General features: G+C 34.9%; 1 long non-coding RNA gene across 1 annotated transcript in view; it reads left to right on the top strand.

The window, feature by feature from the left end:
- The first annotated feature begins 9,182 nt into the window (after positions 1 to 9,182).
- LOC125184072 (uncharacterized) overlaps positions 9,183 to 19,389 on the top strand; it is a 41,283-nt gene continuing 31,076 nt past the window's right edge. Inside the window, exons 1-2 of the long non-coding RNA XR_007167358.2 lie at positions 9,183 to 9,275; positions 14,755 to 14,795. This is a non-coding gene — a long non-coding RNA (uncharacterized lncRNA). The remainder of the gene's footprint in view (positions 9,276 to 14,754; positions 14,796 to 19,389) is intronic.

Here is a 19,389-nt window from a genome sequence, read left to right as displayed (position 1 = left end):
GTTTTTGCTGTGGGTTGAAAGAATATAATTTGAAAAGTGTCTATCATCTGTTTTGTGGAATTTTACCCCTCTATACAGAAAAAAAAAAAAAAAAAAAAAGCCGTTCCTTGAGAATTCAAGGAAAAATAAGTATGTAGACTTTACTTATCACAATACAAGACCACTTTTGTAAATTTGGTTTTCAGGGAGATCTTAGTTCAATAATTATCATTGATGTAAATCATCAGTCTTTCAAAATGTTTTGACTGTTAGACCATTCAAATCACACATAGCAAGAAAATGGATCATTAGCATCAGTACACTTGGAAAACATGGTCAGCTTTGTTTGATGGATGCCCTTCAGATGTCAATGCTTTATTTCTGAAGTCTAAATGAAAGAGACATTTGAATAAATTATGAACCTCTACCAACATCCAACCCTTCTTTGATAACATATTGTCCGTTGATATTTCGGAAACCCACTTCATCATTTATTCAAAGAAAAATGTTAGAAAAATAAATTAAAATATCAAAATACTGGCAAGTACCAAATGTCTCAAGAAAATAAATGAATAAATTAAAGAAAATTAGGAAGAGGATGAAGAACTGAATCGTCTTAATCCCTTGGTGGTTGGATAAAGAACTCATCAACAGTTATGTACTCTAGTTTATCACAGTATACTTTTCAGGCATACTCTAATCCACTAGCTGACCATCAGCTGTATGATACGGGGGAATTTGGGAAGGATTTTTCTATATTTATCCTGAGATGGGCTAGTTACATTTTCTTCAAAGTACTCCAATCATTCTGATCAAGGCACTCATTGAGTGCTCAAAGTTTGCATTTCTGTTCTGGTTTAAGAGGAAAGTGGTGTTTGAACATAGGCATCTACATCCACATGAATGCTTACAATACTGGCCTATAAAAGTATTGTAGGTATTCTATTCTGAGTACCTTTTCACTAAGAATGGTTAAAGAAAATGACATATTTCCAAGAAAACTAAAATTGTCCTCAAATTCCAAAGCAATTGTTTTCTTAACAATTAATAATGAAAAAATGGAGAAAAAAAAATAGGTTCAGGGTTTTCTGTTTATTTGTTTCAGAAAAACAAAAACTTTTCTTTAAAGCTCTCATTTGCAGCTGTGACACTATTCAGCAGAATGAAGAAAACAATTATATAATTCTCATATGTATATCAAGTTCTGTGGGTTTTTTTATTGTTTGTTTTTAAAGACTATTTCATATGTTATTTTATGCATTATGCTGTAGACAAAATAGGACATAAGATTTGAAATGTCAGTTTGCCTTCTACTGCCATGGAATGAACCATGCACTTGAAGAACCTCTAGGGATAGTGATGTTTACTGATTCTTCATACATTAAAAATATTTATTTGCCTCCATGCAGTTTATTAATTTAAAAAATATTACGGTGCAATTAATAAGAATTTTACTCAGAGGATGCTACTGTTCTCTACTGATTTATGCTTTAGAATCTTGTTGCATTATTTTATTTGCTGTTTCTCATGTCACTGATAAAGGACAGTCATCAATAATTTACACACCGCCTTTGCTTCAGTTAAAAGTCTGCATTCACCTGTTTTTTGTGTTGCTAAAAGCACCAGATGGTCACAGTGGGTCATAATGAAGTTTCACCAACTTAAGATATAAAGGAAGAGAAAAATACAGAATGTTAAAAACAACACCCCTCCCCCCCCCCCCCGAACTCCCCATGAGCAACAACAACAAAACAACAAAGCGCCAACATCAACAAAAAAGAAACAAAATAGAACACGTAGTGCTTTATGATTATTTAAGAAGGTAGTGTGACATAAGATGCCAGTATAAAGCTGAGTGGTAAAACATTTAATTTGTTGGCCAGGATACTTCACAAACCTTTTCGAGTAGCGCTCCCTGATGAGATCACTAAAAGTTCAGCCTAGAATGTGAAGGCCTAATATGACCCATAACACTACTTTTGATCATTACAATGATATATCATTGTTATTTATCTTGCTGGTCATAAATTGTTTCTGTTTCTGTTACTTATGTTCCCTAGCCTGCTACATCATTAAAACAAACAAAAAAAACAAGCTTTATTTCAGTTTATACTGTTCAAGACTCCACTGAAAATGACTACCAGGTTCAGAAAGCCTGAGAAATTAAACACTGATTTCTGACCCACAACATTATGGGTTTTCTCTAAGGACAGTTAAATATAGTACATAATTGGGATGCTGTTTCGTTGTCCATGTTTTGAAGAAGCTGGTCAATGAACAAGCAGCATATGTGAGTGAATGTGAAAATTAGTCTGTTTTGTTAGGGTGATACAAGCACGTTCTCTACTATTTTGTGTTAAGGAAATGCATTCTTGGCAATAAGTATTGTAAAACTCATTCCTTTCCATTATGTAGTCATCTTATCACTTGTCTAAAGCCTAGAAAAGTCACCCCACTTTGTTTCAGCAATTTTATCAAACACCTTTGTGTTCAGAAAATGTTATTCAAAAAATTTAATTATAACAATATTGTTTACTGAAATATTTTAGACTGAAACCTACTTAGTGTGTCATGGCACATAGAGGGCTAGCTACTCCTGAGGGATAGCAGCTGAGAGAGATACCAGGACAGGCAGGGTTTTAATCAATAATCAAAAAATCAAAACTTTGAGAAACATAGTTAAAAACAAAACTGACAATGTTTTGATACCGATGTTGTTTAATTCCTAGTAGAAGTGGGGAAATACATACTAAATTTTACTGAGGAAGGCCAGGAAGAATATTATTTTCAAACTTCTGAGAAGTATTTAAGAATCTTCCTGGTTGGTTTCAATGCACCGAAACTATGTTAGAGTACCATAAATCTCCTTGAAAATGCAATAAAAAATCTTAGGAAAAGAAAAGGTAGGTAATATTGAATTTAAAAGAACAATACTTTATAATATTAGTTAGAGCAGAATAGCAAACAAGCAATCAATAGGCAATTTCCCTCACCAGTTTCTTCTTTTGAATTATCTAAGATATTGCCACTTATACCTATCTGATTTTCCTGATCATGAAAATTATTATTTTCATTGTCTTCCTCTGCTGTTGAATCTTAGTCATTCAGGCTTAGCATTTAATTTATCAACCATTTGTTAAACTTAAATTAAATCTCATAGACAGTTTTTGTCCCCCCCCCCCCCCCCCCTTTTTTTTCCTTGACAACACTATTTTTTTCCCCCTCTCTCTCTCCTTTTTAAAAATATTTTCAAGTGGAGTCATCTTCTCTCTTTCATCCTTTTCACTGTGATGTTTTGACCTACCAGAGCTCTCCATCGTCACAACAGCAATGAGGTTATTTCTTTCTGCACAAAATGAATTTTAAGCGCTCTCAACCTTTTTTTTTTTAAAAACAAAATCTATTTTTTTATTAAAATATCAAAATATCCAAAACATAAAGCCTAAACTAAACCACAAAACATGCAATTGTTCTGAGAGCCATTTTCTTTGCCTTGCTTTTCTTTCTTTCCTTCCCCTTTTTTTCTTTTCCCTTCTTAGAGCTTTCAAATATTTAAGCTGATAAAATTGCTGGGAACTGCAGTTAGTACCTGAAGCCTATCAGGTGCTTCTCCAAAGAAGTGTTGTGATCTCAGCAGTCAGCAAGAACTAGATAACAAAATATAAAAAAAAAAATCCACAATCATTTGGGTAAATGACATGAGTATCTCATTGGAAATTTGCAGGAAAACAACAAATTTCTAACAGATATCACTTGCTATTCCAAGAAATCTGTGAACTGCAGCTCAAAGGTAACAGTTGATAACAGTTAAGACTGACATGGCTGTTTATTAGTAGAAAAAAACAGTTTTCCATACAGCCTTACTGTTACATACAGTGGGAAGGTGCAACTTCTAAAAATTTGTGTTAGCTAAGGCTTTTTAGTCAGTTATCTTTTAGGGTCTGTGTTGTTTCGCTGCTCTTAAAATTATCTGCACTGATCTTCTCAAGCTTGGTCTACACTTCTGGGGTAATGGGCTAACATTCCTATTAGATCAGAGTTGCAGTCAGAATTTTTAATAAGTGGAAAATAAACAACAGCTTTCACCCAGAAAAACAAAACAACAACAAAAACAAAACCCTGTCCACCAGGACACTATAAACAAGTCATTGGCCAGTCTGTTAAATTCTTCTAGCCTCCTTGTTTTGCTCGGGGCTGCCACCTTCACAAAAGTGCTTCACAAACCAGTCACTCTCTACTAGCAGTTTTACATTAGTCTGAAGATGCAGCAGGTGAAAAGCTACATGTATTATTGGCTATCTTGAGCCATCCAATTCTCGCCCCAACTCTGCACATGTTAACATGTTGCTAATGATATTTTCTCTGGGTTCAAGTCCTTCATTATCAAGATTAACCTTCCTTTTATTCTTCATTCTAATATATCTTCAATGTTAAATCTTCTTCAGGGATCTTTCATAATTTCCTTAACTCTCAATTTAGTAAATGCTACTTATTCATGCCCTTTTATTCTATTCACTTCTTTTAAGAATATCTATTCTTACCTAGAATTGTCAAGGAAACCACCACCTCTGGCTTAAACAACATCCCCAGAGTTTGAAAGAACAGTGTTATTAGATGGAAGAGTGCAAATTGTATTTTAATTCCCTTCCTCAATTACATTAAATTACGTAGGATCTCTCTTTTGCTTAGTGCATCCTTTAAATTAGAAAGTTAAATAGAAAAGGACTCTGTTTTTCATTACTAGTTTCCTGATAATTAAGCATATATTGACTTCGTTTCAAAAACTATTAAAGGTTTGAAGTGGAGTCTCTAGATCCCTAGATCCAGAATACATACCACCCTGTATCAATTATTATTTTAATTATTATTTTATTTGAAATGTCAGTTCAAGGTTGCTTTTCTTTTCACTTTGTAGTGAGAACAATGATAGCACTTGACAAGAGAATAATTATTCTGGGAGTTCCTCCTCCCTTTGCCCTATAAAGAGACATTTCCCCTTCCTGCCCACCTACTGGAAAATGGTATTTTTCCTTTAAAACAAAACCAAACAAAACATTTGTCAGGTAATGATTTTTGAAATCCAGGGAATGGATCAAATAAACTGAATACATCTAATTTAAAATGTTAAATGAGTGGAAATAGAATGTATAAACTAATATAATGTTATCAGGTTTGTCTCAGACATAAATCATCTTGCTTAATTTCATAGTTGTTGTTAAAAGTGATAGCACAGTGAGACTTCAGCCCAAAGTCAGGCCTTTATTTCTCCGAACTCTCTTTGCTTTTAAAGTACAGGGTTTTTCACAAAGAAATTATATGTGAACTGTACAAGATTACTAACAGAAACAAAGACTAAAGGGAAAGCACAACATTTTAGCAAGTTTGTGACAATTTCTCCATGGCATATATATTTGTAATGTTTTCATACAGGGAAACTGGTGAGTAATATTTTTCTACTCATGGCTTAAGTGTAAACTGTGACCTCTAAAACTGTAGGACAGAGTGTGTCACAATGCAAAGCAAAAGCTGAGACTAGTCTGTTTAGGGATTTTATCTTCTATTCACCTACCCCTTTCCTCTAGGCATTAGGCCCTGGCTGAACCTTGAGTTTATTAATCTATCAAACTTCCAATCTACTAACAATTGTCATGCTCTTTCTAGAGCACATTCTAGCAAGGTTTAGGGGTTTGAAAGTAGTATCTGACTTGACTTTTAGATGTCATTATAGAAAGAGATGTTGTAGTCAGGAATAGTCCCTTTTGCTTCCCCAACACCATCTTTCTCCATTTTTATATTTTTTCATTATTATTATTTTTTCTGCTTAAGGTAAGTACAAGAGGTTAAGAGCATCTAAAGTGAGAAAATTTTCACTTGTTTTTCTGTCCTCTTGGGTTTTATTAAACCATAATTGATTTGGTCTTTAGTAAACATCAATGCTCCAAACGTTTTGCGGAAGGGAAAAAAAATTGCATCTATATCTTTGTAACAACACTAAACGAGGCAAGAAAAGTGACAAGCATCCCATCAGGCAGTATAATTAGTACCTATCACTTCTGCTATGTCCTCAGCTATACGTTTTTCTTTTGTACTTTCTCCAATCCTCCACTTGAGTGAATAAGATTATCTACACCTACACCCACAGAGGGAACATAATGTAATTATAGACTTTCTCTTTCAAATTTAATGTGGGGTAACATGTGTGTTCCAAAGATGGAGCCTGGTTTTGATTACCTGTAAACAGGGGCATTTTCTTAAGCTTAAGACAAGAATATTTTTCACATCCTGACCTAAGCTGAAGCCCGCTTGGAATGAATCACAGAACTACTTACTGAGCATTGAAAAATGGCAGGACTGACAAGTAATTGTAGCAGTTTCTTTCATTTTTTTTCACTGATAATGCAATAGCTAAAGACTAAATGAAACTCCTGCAGCTGCCCAGGGAAAAGAAAAAGAAATCTAAGTATGGAGTTAAAGAAAGACTTGGGTATTTATATTTTACAATTTACTTTATTTCAATCTCTGGTGAGACAGCTTGTTCCTAAAATAATGTTCCCTGTTTCATTGGCTTTGTAATGCTAGACTTTTGTACATGTGGGAGGGGAAAGTGAAATTCAAATTAGGGAAAAAAAAAAAAAGGAATAAAGGAATACTCTAATAATTTTACTGCTAGCCATGGTAGGATTACAAATGAAATTGCTTCTGCGTAGCCATCATCAACTGCTTTAATTTAAAATCAAAATTCAGTAATTATGTGGTTTTTATATTACTAGCACTTATGCTGATGTGCATATGTGTGCATTGTGGATGAGTGAGTAGATAAGCTGGCATTTTGACCACCAACAGACGTACCAGCAATCATCCTAATAGGATAAACAGAAAAATGAAATAGGAAGAAAACATGTCTTGGCCTCCCTAAACAATTATGCTACTTTTTCCAGGACAGCCACTCTTCCAGTGGGCCTCCAGTGGGACATGCTTGTTTGTACAACATACAGTAATAGCAACCAAACGCTTCCTCCTAGGCCTGTGCTTTGAGTCTGAATTACCAAGATGGGTGAGAGGATATTCCCATCATGCATGTGTGCTGTGTCTGGCCCTAGGAGCTGAATCTGTTGTGCCAGTGCAGCCTCATGGGATGGATAAGAAAATTCAAAGTTCTGGATCTAAGGAGGGTGGGCCTCTCAGATCCCAATTTCAGTACGCTCACTCTTGTTTTGCCTTCAGAAACACTTAGAAGTTTCAGATATATCACAGTCATTATGTATCGTCCATCCCAGCACCTTGTGCTCTCCTCCAAAACCAGGCAATCTTGAAAAAATAGGTCATTTTTTTTCAAGGAGATCTTCTAGTAAAGATGGAGTCTGAAACAAGAGTTGCTCGTGAACAGGAGATAAAAGCTTGTCTTCTTGTAACATAATTTGGTGATACATATTATTTGGGGATGATAAAATCCAGAACAGACTTAACAGAATTTATACATAACATAGCATATAACATAAATATAGTGCAGTAAAGGCATCTGTAATCAGGGCAGCACTCCACAGTACATTAAAATAAGGAATAATGACAGCTCTTTGATGGTGGAATCACGCACGTTTCACGTCTCTTTACATATCTGAGCTACAGAGGGACGTATTTTTTTTAACAAATTAACTTTAAAAAAAACCAAAACCCACAGCTTACATTCATACTGAAGAATACACCAGAATTTACGGAGCACCAGCTAGGATAGAATAAATAACCCTGTTATCAAACAAGGGAACTTTTCATTGTCCTGGTCCATAATATGTTTAACAGGGTTAATCCATAATTTTGCAATTTTGATGGGCTTTTCTCCCTTTTCCTTTCTATGGGAAGATTTAAGAGGACCATATAACTCTTAAACTGCAAAACAGCAATTTGCAATTGCTTGCTTGGTACTATGTTTTCTTTTCTTTATGCTGATGAGTTTTGTTAATTTTTGTTATTTACTTTATTTTTCACATAATTTTTAGAAGTATTTTTTCAAACATAATAGTGGCAGTTTAAAAGGAATAACCACATTATGCAAACTGTTATATAGAAGTAGTATACTTCCTAGTTCCACAAGGACGGGGGGAAAATAGTATTTTCATTAATCACACATACAAAAATAGTTTCACTTGAATATTTACTTAAAAATAACATTCTAATAGCACAGTAAATCCTCAAATCCTGATAAAACATCATTTCCAAATTGATTCAGAGAGTCTTTACTAAACTGAAATAGCACGTGGATTTTGATCTAGTGAGGTTTGCACAAAAGATTTAGAAGTTCATATTGGTTGTTTCAAAACATACAGGAAAGAGGTGGGAGAAACATCTTCCTCCCCACCCTAACCTCTTTATGAATATGTATGTACGCAGATGGTACCTTAGGAAGTTTACCATGTAAAGCCTATAATTTTACTTACTACAAATCACATTGTCTATGAGATTTTCCTTGGTTTATTTACTATCAGAAATATTGTAAAAGCTGTCTGGGTTAGCCTGTAAAAAAATCTCCAAGAAATCAGCTTTGAAGTGTGTAGCTACTACTCTTCCCCTGTCCCTCCAGGGTAGTAGTAGCAAGGGTCAGAACCTTCACAGGTGCACTCATCCCTTGCAGAGACTCCAAGAGAAAGTGCTCTGATTCTTTGTGTTAGATACTCTGTACTCGAGAAGCTGGAAGGGTGAGACACAGTGGGATCTGATAGAAGACAGATCAAAACACATGAGAAAGGAACATACAGTCAATATGTATTAGGGATAAAGAAACCAGATTTTTTTTATTCTATCCATATCGAATGACTTTTTTTTTTTAATGAGTACTAGGGCTCTGAAATGTATATTTATAGTACAGTCCTGTTGATATCACTAGAAACAGGATTAAGCTTTAATCCTGAGTAAATGGATTTAAAGCACCCAGGTCACATTCATCATCATAGAAAGGCCACTAACCAAACAATCCAGTTTGGTTTTAACACTATAGCCACCCGATACTCTAAATTCCTTAAATATGGTAACACATCTGTCAAGAATTAAACCCTGATCTGATAGAGAATTGTGTTAAGTACTTTACTAACTGTAACATCTGAACTTCATTTAAATTCCTTAGGTTCACAGGTGTCCTATTGAAGCTAAATGGTGAATGCCTTCATTTCTAAGATTGTTTGCTCTCTCTGAATCAGTGGATGGATTGTGTGGGTTGTTGTAGGTACCAAGTATATAGCTGGAAGTATTTTCATTGAGAGATGTGGATGTGTGTCTTGGTGCAAGGGGACTACAAATTCTTCAAGGTAGTAAAATTTCATCGATTTTCCAAAGCGTTTTTACTAATTCCTGTGATGTTCATAGGGCTAGGTAGTTGTGAATATCTTTCTCTCTCATGCGCTCACGCGTATTCTTGCTTTAGAAGGTGAATTTATTACTGATATCTTTCTTATGGATTGGCTTTGTCTGTCCTTTGAAGACACTAATGGTGATCCTCATACTACAGAAATAAAGATTATTGTGTCATACTAATATGTTTAAGAGCTCTTTCACTTTTTGTTTATCTCTCAGCTTTCTCAGAGTTCAGATTAACCTATTAAATATCTTTATAAATATAGCAAATACTTTGTATACCAATATCTTTTTTTGTTTTTAGTCTTCAGATATTCTTGAAACCAATATGCCATTCTTTAATATCACAACTCTCACTTTATTTGTTTATTTCCTTGATCACTGCTATCTTTGGGATCTCTTTTGTACCATCTCCCTGATCCTTACTTGCTTTTTTTCTTTTTTTTCAGATTCTTTTGTTCCCTAAAGAAGGGGGAGGGGAATATTTTTCTATTTTAGCTTATTATTAGATGGACTTTATTCCTACTCTTTATGCTGCCTTAATTTTAAAGGTAATAATTAATGTAACAGAAGCTTTCCTAGGTTGCTATGATTCTATAATATTTATAACATGGCGGTATTTCTGTGTTAATCTATAGCTCATAGTAATTTCAGAAGCCGAACTCAATTCAGCTTTAGGATTTCTCTTACAGAACTCAGTCTGTGTGTTTACAAAATCTTAGTCAGGTTACTTCCCTAAAATTGCTAGGAATAGGTAGCTTACTGTGATGTTCATGGCAGTTGTTGTGGGTGTGGTTCTGTTTCTTCTGTTTTTAATAAAAATCAGGGGAAGTTAGCATGAACTTCTGTATAATGAACGTAATAACTATTGTGCAAGGGCAAAACATGTAGCTGGGATATTTTTCTTTACCGAAGGCAGACAGAAAACTCGCTATCTGAGTCAGTGGGTGGAGGTCAGAACAACATCTGCTTTATCCACAGGAGTACAGCCTTTTACAGCTTGCTGTTGTTCAGTGAATCAATTGAGCATGTAATAAGAGCTCCAATATAGACAAGATGCATGGAACATATTGATTAGAGCCTAAGTAAATCTGACCACGGAGCATGTGCAGAGGCTCATTGTACCCCCAGGCAATTTTCTGCCTGTAGTACAGGTAGCAGCAGCAGCTTTTCTACAATATACGTGTTTTGTATTTTTTAATAATAAAAAATAACGAAGTCTTTATCTGACAAATGATGTTATTTGTCTCAAATTGCTCTAAATCTGCAAGTATAGAGATCTGTATTTCCCTAACTGAATATGTGATTCTGGATGCTTCCACTTTATGGCAAGTCAGATATGGGAAAATGTTCAACTCATGAATGTTAAATGATGTGAATTGAGGTAGACTTTAGATTTACTACAGAGAAAGTAATTCATAAATGCCTTTTATTTTTTCTTCACCTAAACTGAAGGAGCGTGCTGTATGTTATTTATTTCCTTGTAGTTGTTTCTTATTTGGGCTTTGTTGGGAGGAATGATGCATTGCAAGTTACGGAAGCCATTTTGAGGTAATTCACATTAAAACTGTCAGCAGCTGAGAAATTCAGCTCTGAATTAACTGTATGTGTCAAATATTCTTATGCTATTACCTAATCATCAAAAGTTTTGTTATTGTTTCTTTTAACAGAAAAGGTATTCTTTAATAGCAATATTTGGAAATCCATGTCAGTTTTGCTGAGAAATCTGAAGTCAGATTTTTTTTCTAATAATATATTTAAGTAAATCAGGTCTTCTACTTCTTATGGTGACTTAAGGCACCTCTTTCCTTATACAAAAAAGCATGTGTATGAAATAGTTGACTAGGTAGACATTCCTCTTCAACTGGCATTAATATTAATTACGTGTGCAAAACTATATTATAAGGTAGGTATGTAATAGCTCCAATACTGATTTTGCTATTGTTAACTGAAATAATAATCCATTTTTGAAGTTTTTTTGTTCATATTTCTGCACAGCTATTCCTCCTTTTAAGTTTCATTTTGGTTAGGAAAACACTGTCTTAAGGATTTTATATCTGAAGTTGTTCCAATGTCTTCAAAAATGTGAAAGTCCAAATTCAAAATTACTCTGTGGGTTGTTTTTTTCTTCCTAAGCAACTGGATGCTTAAACACAGAAATGCACACTTGCTATTTTAGAAGTTCTACTCCAGCTGGTAGTATTTCTGTAGTCTCGCAAATCCCAATCTGAATTTTATTGATTCTCTGAATGATCATTTGAGAAATTTGCCCGATATGGGTTTTGGTCATTCCTCTTCTTGTCTACTCTGTATTAGTCTTCCTTCTGAGTCTCGAGTAAAAAGCAGCTTTTTTTTATTTATTTTTTTAATTGCATTGTACATTCTGTTGAAAATAAAGGATTTTTTGGAGTGGGTGGGATGGAGGTGTATGACGGGCTAAGGATACACTAAGAAAAGAGCGGATGTAGGTTTTGAAATGTGTCTGAAATGTGTCTGATTGCATGGACGGTAAACTTCCTAAATAATTATGGAAGGTAAATTTTAAGAGAACTGGTTTTAGCAAGTTTCTCCGGAACTTTCTGAGTGCTGCACTGACATCTTCTTCCATCTTCTCCATTTCTTTTCCTCTGTTCCTGGGGGTGGGGGGAGCCAAAGCTTTTTGTGGGGGTTCCTTTGTGTATATGTACCATCTCATTACGCAGGCTGAAGTTGGAACATCACATAGCTACTGACTGTAAGTTTGTAAGTTAATACAGCAGTGGCAAAACAAGAATCTGAGGGGGCTAGAAGATAACTAGACATTGTGTACGCTTCAGAAGTACATAGAAATACTTTTTTTTTTAAAGAAAACATATATAGAAGATATAGAATGCAACAGCCTGACAACTTAATGATCTTCTAGTTCACATTTTTTTTAGGATATGATATAAATGAGCTTTTATAATCAATTTGAATTTGTCAACACTGTTAATGAAAATGTTAATGGCTTGTTAGCTGTTGACTAATGATAGTGGAGGTTTTCATGCCTTATTTAATGGTGGTATGGAACGTAAGAAATCATGATTTATAGCCTGCAAATGGAATAACTGAGTAAGCTTTTCTGATCAGAGAACTCCCTGAGCTTACCCTCATAACGGTGCTGTACTGCACAAGGAGTGATATTGATGAATAGTTTTATGACTCATTTGGTAAGATCTATGAAGGCAGTTACTTCATAAGGTGGCATTTTATCACAGTTGCTTTCGACCTGCTGCAGTTGACTCATTGATTAGAGTTAGTCAGGGGAAGCAAATGCTAGAGACTTACTACTGAAACTGCTGATAGTTGTATCTTTTTTTTAAATACCCTATTTCTGACAATGTGCCAATGATTGCTCTATGTATGCCTAATTATTCTGTCATTAGATGAGGTTTTGTAATTCTGTTTGGAGTGGCAAAGTCTGAGTTTAATATTAGCAGATGCTGTTTTTCTTTCTCTTTTTTTCCTTTTGCCAGGCCTACTTTGCAATGCCTTCTGGATTTTTGATTGAAGAAATTGAACTTTGAATCTATACACATTCATGCATCATTTAGTTAGCTTGCAGAACTCAGATCAATTAAAATTCTGAGCTGAGAGGAAGAGAGATCTGTGAGGACCCCTTTCCTGAAGAAATAATACAGGTTTAAATGCTATTTTGTGGATGGGGTTTAGGACTATTGGTAAGATGAGCAATTTAAATGAATTATTCCTTGCTTTCAGAACTGCATCTTATTAAATTTGGACTTCATTCTTTAAATACTTGACACACTAAAGAATTCTTTTGATCCGTGTTTGGCTTTGTTTTTAACACTCAGTGATCAGTAGTTGTGCTGTATAGCTTATACCTGCTTCTCAACCCTGCGTAGTTCCTGAGTCTACTTTTGCCTTCGACTGGGAAGATTACTTGTTCTATTTTGAAATAAGGCATTGAAATGAGAGTTTTGCGTAGCTTGTTTGTTTTGAAGATGTAGTACTACATTTGTTGTTCTAGGATCTGTCTAAATTTTTGCACTTAATGCATGGTTTACCATAAACAAGTAATAAATCAAATTAAGGTTATTTAATATTAGTAGTGCTTTTAGCATGTGTAGGAAAAATTAATGCAGTTACAGAAACTTTTTTATTCCTTACAGCTTCTTTTCCTATCAAGCTTCTTAAACTCCTATTTTCTGAAAAGTATATGTTACTTATTTTGAAGACAGGTTAAGAATTTGAAGTAATTTTCATGTACTTGTTGTCTGCTATTACCAAAGTGTTTTCCAAGTGGATTTAATTTTCAAGATTTTTATATTGACCACAAATGAAGGATAATTATTTTATTTCATTGTTTTATAATGAAGTTGGCATGAGTTTCTTCTCTAGAAGGACTGGAAATGGGTGGATGAAATGTTAACACACAAAACTACTCTATTGTTGGATAGTCCCAAACTATTTCAGTATACCTGTGTGGAGAGAACAGATAGCTAGGATATGGTAGACAACATAAGGCATAATTTCACAAACAAATTCATGAGTTCTTTGATAGCTTTGCTCTCTTCAGAACTATGCGAGGAATGAATGGGATTTTTCTGCATCTCTCACTTGCAAATTCCTGACTTAATGTGCTCTCGTTCCTTGTAAAAATGGCGGATTTCTGAACTAAATCTGAAGCTTGTTTCTTGGTACTTATGGATTTGTCACAAGGAGGATCTAAATCGAGAAGATACCTCTGTATGGGACAGATCCCAAAAGACTTGCGTTTACTTCAGGAATGGTGTTTGTTAGGAGAAGTAAGTACCCACATTCAATCTGTATGTCCAGAACCTTTCTCTGGAATCTTTATTCAGAAACAGAACTACTCATGGTTCTATTACTCAGAAATGACAATTATAAACACATGAGTAAAATGCTGAATTCTATTCTCCATTTGTCCATCTTCTAAACTTGTGATATACTGGAGCACTGAAAAACAAAACAGTGAATATGCCTGTTCATAGCAAATTGTTACCAAAAGTACTCTATTAAATAACTGACTTGTTCTTTTTCCTATGGGGTTTATATTTCGGTTAACAAAGTTGTGCAGAAGTAGCTGGTTGTATATCAAAGAATTTAGATCTAAGAAGTCTATGAACAGATACTGTAAACATATGGGAATAGAGGCTGAAAGAAAAAAATCTTTTTATAACAAGAGCTGCCTTTTTTAAAACTGGTCAGTGTTGTAAAACGGCTGATGATAAACAAACTTGATGTAGCTGGTCACTTTTTGCTGCACGCTTTACTTTGCATTATTACTCTTGAAGTACACTCCTAAATAGACATAAGGCACAGAAAATGCTCTTAAAGTTTTGGTTAAAATTTTGCTTTAACAATATTCCACACTTGTGCATATTGTTTCTTGTGTGTAAGGTGTTTTTGTTTTTCTGTTCCTTTTCACAGATTTGGAGGTGGGAGTGGAAGTAGCAAAACTACTGAATTTGGTAAGAGAACAAAGCTCGTAATGTTTGCCACTTTGTGTTAATTACAAAGTTGTTTTGCATGAGTATTGGTTTTCCTATGTTCTCTTTCTATTACAGCTAAGAGCAAAATATTTCAATATGAGATGTTCAATTTGTAGTTTGTTGTAGCATACTAAGGTTTGCTTTTGCTCTATGTAATTTATTCAATTCTATATATTTATTTACCTTTCACTTTGCCAGTGGTATCATTTCTTATGTCCACTGCAACTTTGAAAATGTCTATTTGTGTAATATGATTTTCTTACTCTTTGCACCATCTTGAAAATAACTAGTTGCTGGTGGGCAGGTACCACAAAATGACTGGATGGGAGAGGTAGAAATAATTGAAGAGACTACCATCTTCATTCGCTGAGTGTGAAATAAGCTCTGTTTGAAAATTGTTTAAGCAAAATGTATAATTAAGGATAATGCCAGAAATAAGTACTTGAGTGTTCTATAATATCATCCTCATTACTTTATAATGTTATGGTTTGAGCTTTAAAAAAATGTAAGGAGGTTGGGGGACAGTTAATTGTACTTATGGTTAAGACAGCTTTGACTGTGAAACTTGCAAATAAGATTTAACTAGCCTGTCCCAAAGCAGTTGCTGTAAAGAAATAAGATCAAGTTTGCTTTTAAATATTTTTTGTTATAGTTTTGTTTTATTTTTGTCTTGATATTCAAATCAGCATTATCTCTGTAATTGCCAGGAGTGGTTTTTTTGAGAGTTCTTCCAATCCAAAGAGACTTTAATGTAATTTGAGTAACATACAAAGTAGTACAGGCAGAGGGAAAGTTGCCCCAATTTTCTCTAAAACAATGTTTTTATGGGGAAATATTCTGTCTGCTTAAAACTGTCCTCTAAGCATTATTGATCTTGAGCTTTTAAAGAGAGGACACTTTTAATAAAATGTGAAAGTGTCACATTAGTGTGGTAGCAAATTTTATTTCTTAAATGGAGAAAGACAGGATTTTACAGACTTACAGCATTATCTCAAATATATTCTCTGTAATTCAGCTTATTATGAAATTATTTTACTCAGTAGTGACCAAATCTTTTATTATTCTCTTGAAGTCAATTAAATCTGACCACAGATTTAATACAGTATTTTGATCAAGAACATAATTTAATTTAGATGCTTTAGCATTTTAATTCCAGCGGTAAACTGTTTTTGCTTATTGGATGAGATTTGCTTAAAATAAGAAGAGTCACAGGTAACCTGAGTTGTCTGAGCTATTTGCAAGTGTTTTTCTACTGCACATCCTGTTTGTTCACAAGCTTGAGTTACATTTTGGGTTTGCTTAAAGAATGCTGTTCAGTTTATCAGCTGCCTTGAAAAACGGATTCTGGATATAGCTTTTCAGTAGGGAAATCCCATATTTAGAAAAGTTTGCCATTTTCTATTCATAATATATTGACTAATAGCCAGAACCAATACTTATACTACAGCATGGAATAGTCTCTGCATTTGCCTGGAAGTATTAAATGATGATATGATTGGAAGAAGGTTAAGCTATTCTCTGAATGCTTTTGTGAGTATTCTAGAAGATATCTGGAAAGGAGTGGGGGTGGTGTGCTTGTGGGTGTTGTTTGTGTGACAACACAAAGGATCGGGGGGTGGGGGGAGACAAGGGGGTGGCAAGGAGTTTGTTGAACAGAAGCGCCCCCAGCTGTTGATCCACTGGAGATTGACCTATACTACCTTTCTATTAGAATGATTCTCAATGATTTTTAGAACTGCCCTGTTGTCCATTATTTTCTGTAATGAGGGCTTTCTGTCTCCTTGGAGTTTTTGATTCTCATGTTATGTTCCCAGGCTCAGTTACACAGGGTAGCTATGAGTTTAGGAAAGCTGAAAAAGGCAGTTAAAACTTGTTTCAGACATGTTGTACACCATCCATTGTTTGAGAGCCACTGTCTAAGCATGAAGAATGATCTCAAGTGAGGGCAGCTGAGCCATTTGTAAAAAGAACCTAATTTTGATGCAAGCCAAATGATAATTGGACTACTCTGGAAAAGCAAAATACCAGGTGTTTGACAGTTCCTGCTGAATCATTGAAAGCATACAGGTGCTAAGGAAGGCAGAGGCTTGATGAATTAGTTCTGCTGGTTTGGGGGGAGGGAAGAGTATAGGGAAATAACTAAGAAATTAAATCATATGTATGCCTAAACACGACTTCTCTTGTTACCTTGCAGAATACATCTCTTTTAAAGGTCAATATTTTTGATATTTTCCTTCTTAGTTTTTCTTCTCATAGAGGATATATTGTCAAGGATTCCAACATACTAGATATATATGGAACAACAACTTGAAGTTAATCAACTAATCAGAACAGGATGGAGAGTGTATGAACAGTTTTATCTTAAAATCTAATAAATCTCAATGATAATCTAGATAAAAGATCTAGATAAAATTGCCTAGCCATTAAGAAAGAATAGAATCTTAAAACATACATAACTGAACTTCAGAAATATAGCCTATTTGGTAAATATTTCTTTCAAAAAATCCATACTTTAGTTATGGTTTGTCATCTACCTGTAGAAGGCTTTCTGAATGGTGTGGTGTTTTTTTCCATCTGGGTAGTAATTTCTCCCAAGTCCAAATGGTTAATGGACTTTTGGCTCAACGTCATTATTTAAGGGCATCTTCAACATATTAATAATTTCCATGGGAGGATCACAGAACAGTTATTAGATACTGTTGTCATTGGAAAGCATTGACTCCTTTAGCTCTTGAGCTTAATAGCATGTTGTCGTCCACTGGCAAGAGGGTGCTGCTAAATAGTAACAATTTTAGCAGTTGATACGCCAATTGATTATCAAAAAAATCAATTACTCTGGTAGATGAGGCAAAATCATTCCAGTTACAATAGTGGTAAACTGAAAAAAATCTTATTTGTCACTTCTAAGCAGTAGCACAGTTAGGGTTTCCTAGCACCGTTTGAAATTGCAGGATAAGCAAAAGCAACCAGTTTGGAATAGTGGAACATGCTGGAGATGCCCTCTCCATGGTAGAACGTAGGTGTGTGGTTGAATGCGTGTACAGGCGGATGTGAAGATCAACAGGCTTCTGTCACTTTGTACTAGCTGAGCATCTAGCCCTTCATGAGGCCATTATGTTGTCAAGTTTTTCAGCAAGGAAACGAAAGTGCCTGTTCCAGCAGAGTGTACAAAATAAACCTTTGCAAGAGCACAACAGGGTGTTTCCACAAGCTGGAAAATGTGGTGGTGGTGAGTCTCATTGTATCTTCTTTCCTCCCATTTGACTGTTGTACTATGTATTTATAAAAAAAAAAAGTTCACAGGTAATTTTTTTTGAAAGTTGGCTTTTACAAAATCAGAGACTGTCAACCAATATCTTTTAAAATGCAGCTTATTCTGAGCTGCCTGTGTTGCATACCATCAGAGTTAAAACTTATGGCAAGTAAATAAAAACATAAAACTGATAAACCAGAGAATGAAAGGGGTTGTGTTAGTCAGTGCAGCAGTAAAACACCAAAGCATGTTGAGGAGATCTCTCCTGATATAAAGCTGTTATGAGCAATTCATTTTCAGTATCACAAGGAGGCAGAGAGAAGGTTAGTCCTTTGCACTGCACTTATATTTTACTTATAACTTGACAGCCTATGGTTATTTCACTTTTAGTTGAGGAACATTGCTAAGATGTCTTCCCCCTTTTCTTTGGAGATTTGGGCACTTAACCTATTCTCTGTATGTATGTGCTAGTTGCTCAGAAATAAACTGTGCCTGGAGTAAAAGAACGTGGCTCACCAGATCATACATGTTGCGTGTGTAGCTTTGAATGCAAAGTTTGATCATCTGATGTAGTATAAGGTTCAAGCAATGTTTTCGGATGAAAAACTTTCAAATGCTTGTGTTTTCCTGGTTTTATATTAATTTTCAAATCCTGACCTTAAACACTAGGGTTGGTAATAGGGTGTGGATTTACAATAGAAATTCTTTGACTGACCTACTCTAAATTTAATTGGCAATTTAGATGAGCCACCATTAAAAAAAAAAAAAAAAAATGCATATATTTCTCAGTTTTCACCCCTGGAGTTCTATCCCCACTGCAGATTTGTCCAAGTACCATAGAAAGGCATCTCTTTATCTTTCTCTTTAGAAAGAAATTTAAACTTGCAAAATTGTACTACTAACCACTTAACACAGAGAAGTCATATTGCCAACAAATTAACTGTAGTGCTGAATTCACAGAATTCTGTCACTCAGTCCTTGTACCCTGAGCTCAAGGACAACACAACAGCAGACAGCATCAGATGTCAGAGCAGCAACTTTAAAGTGTCCATACATGCTTGATGCACTGCTCGTGTGTGTAAATATACAATCTACCTGGTTAGTCAGCCAAGTACTTGAAGCAGGAAAAGTTCTCTTGCGCACAAAGTACAATTTCTAGGCGAAGAAAAATACATTTGAATATTTATAAGTGGGTGTTTGTAATGCTTCTGGCCTTAAACACTGGCAAGTTATTGCTGTGTGCAAACATCCTTACTAGAGGCGATGTTTGCTTCAAAATAAAGCCTCCCACTCTGTCCTGTGAGCAGTCCAAGATATGCA

The sequence above is a fragment of the Anser cygnoides genome, chromosome 16 (genome assembly GCF_040182565.1).
Source record: "Anser cygnoides isolate HZ-2024a breed goose chromosome 16, Taihu_goose_T2T_genome, whole genome shotgun sequence".
Classification (NCBI taxonomy): domain Eukaryota; kingdom Metazoa; phylum Chordata; class Aves; order Anseriformes; family Anatidae; genus Anser; species Anser cygnoides.
The sequence above is the reverse complement of the archived record's forward strand: the minus strand, read 5'-3'. Positions and strand labels throughout refer to the sequence as shown.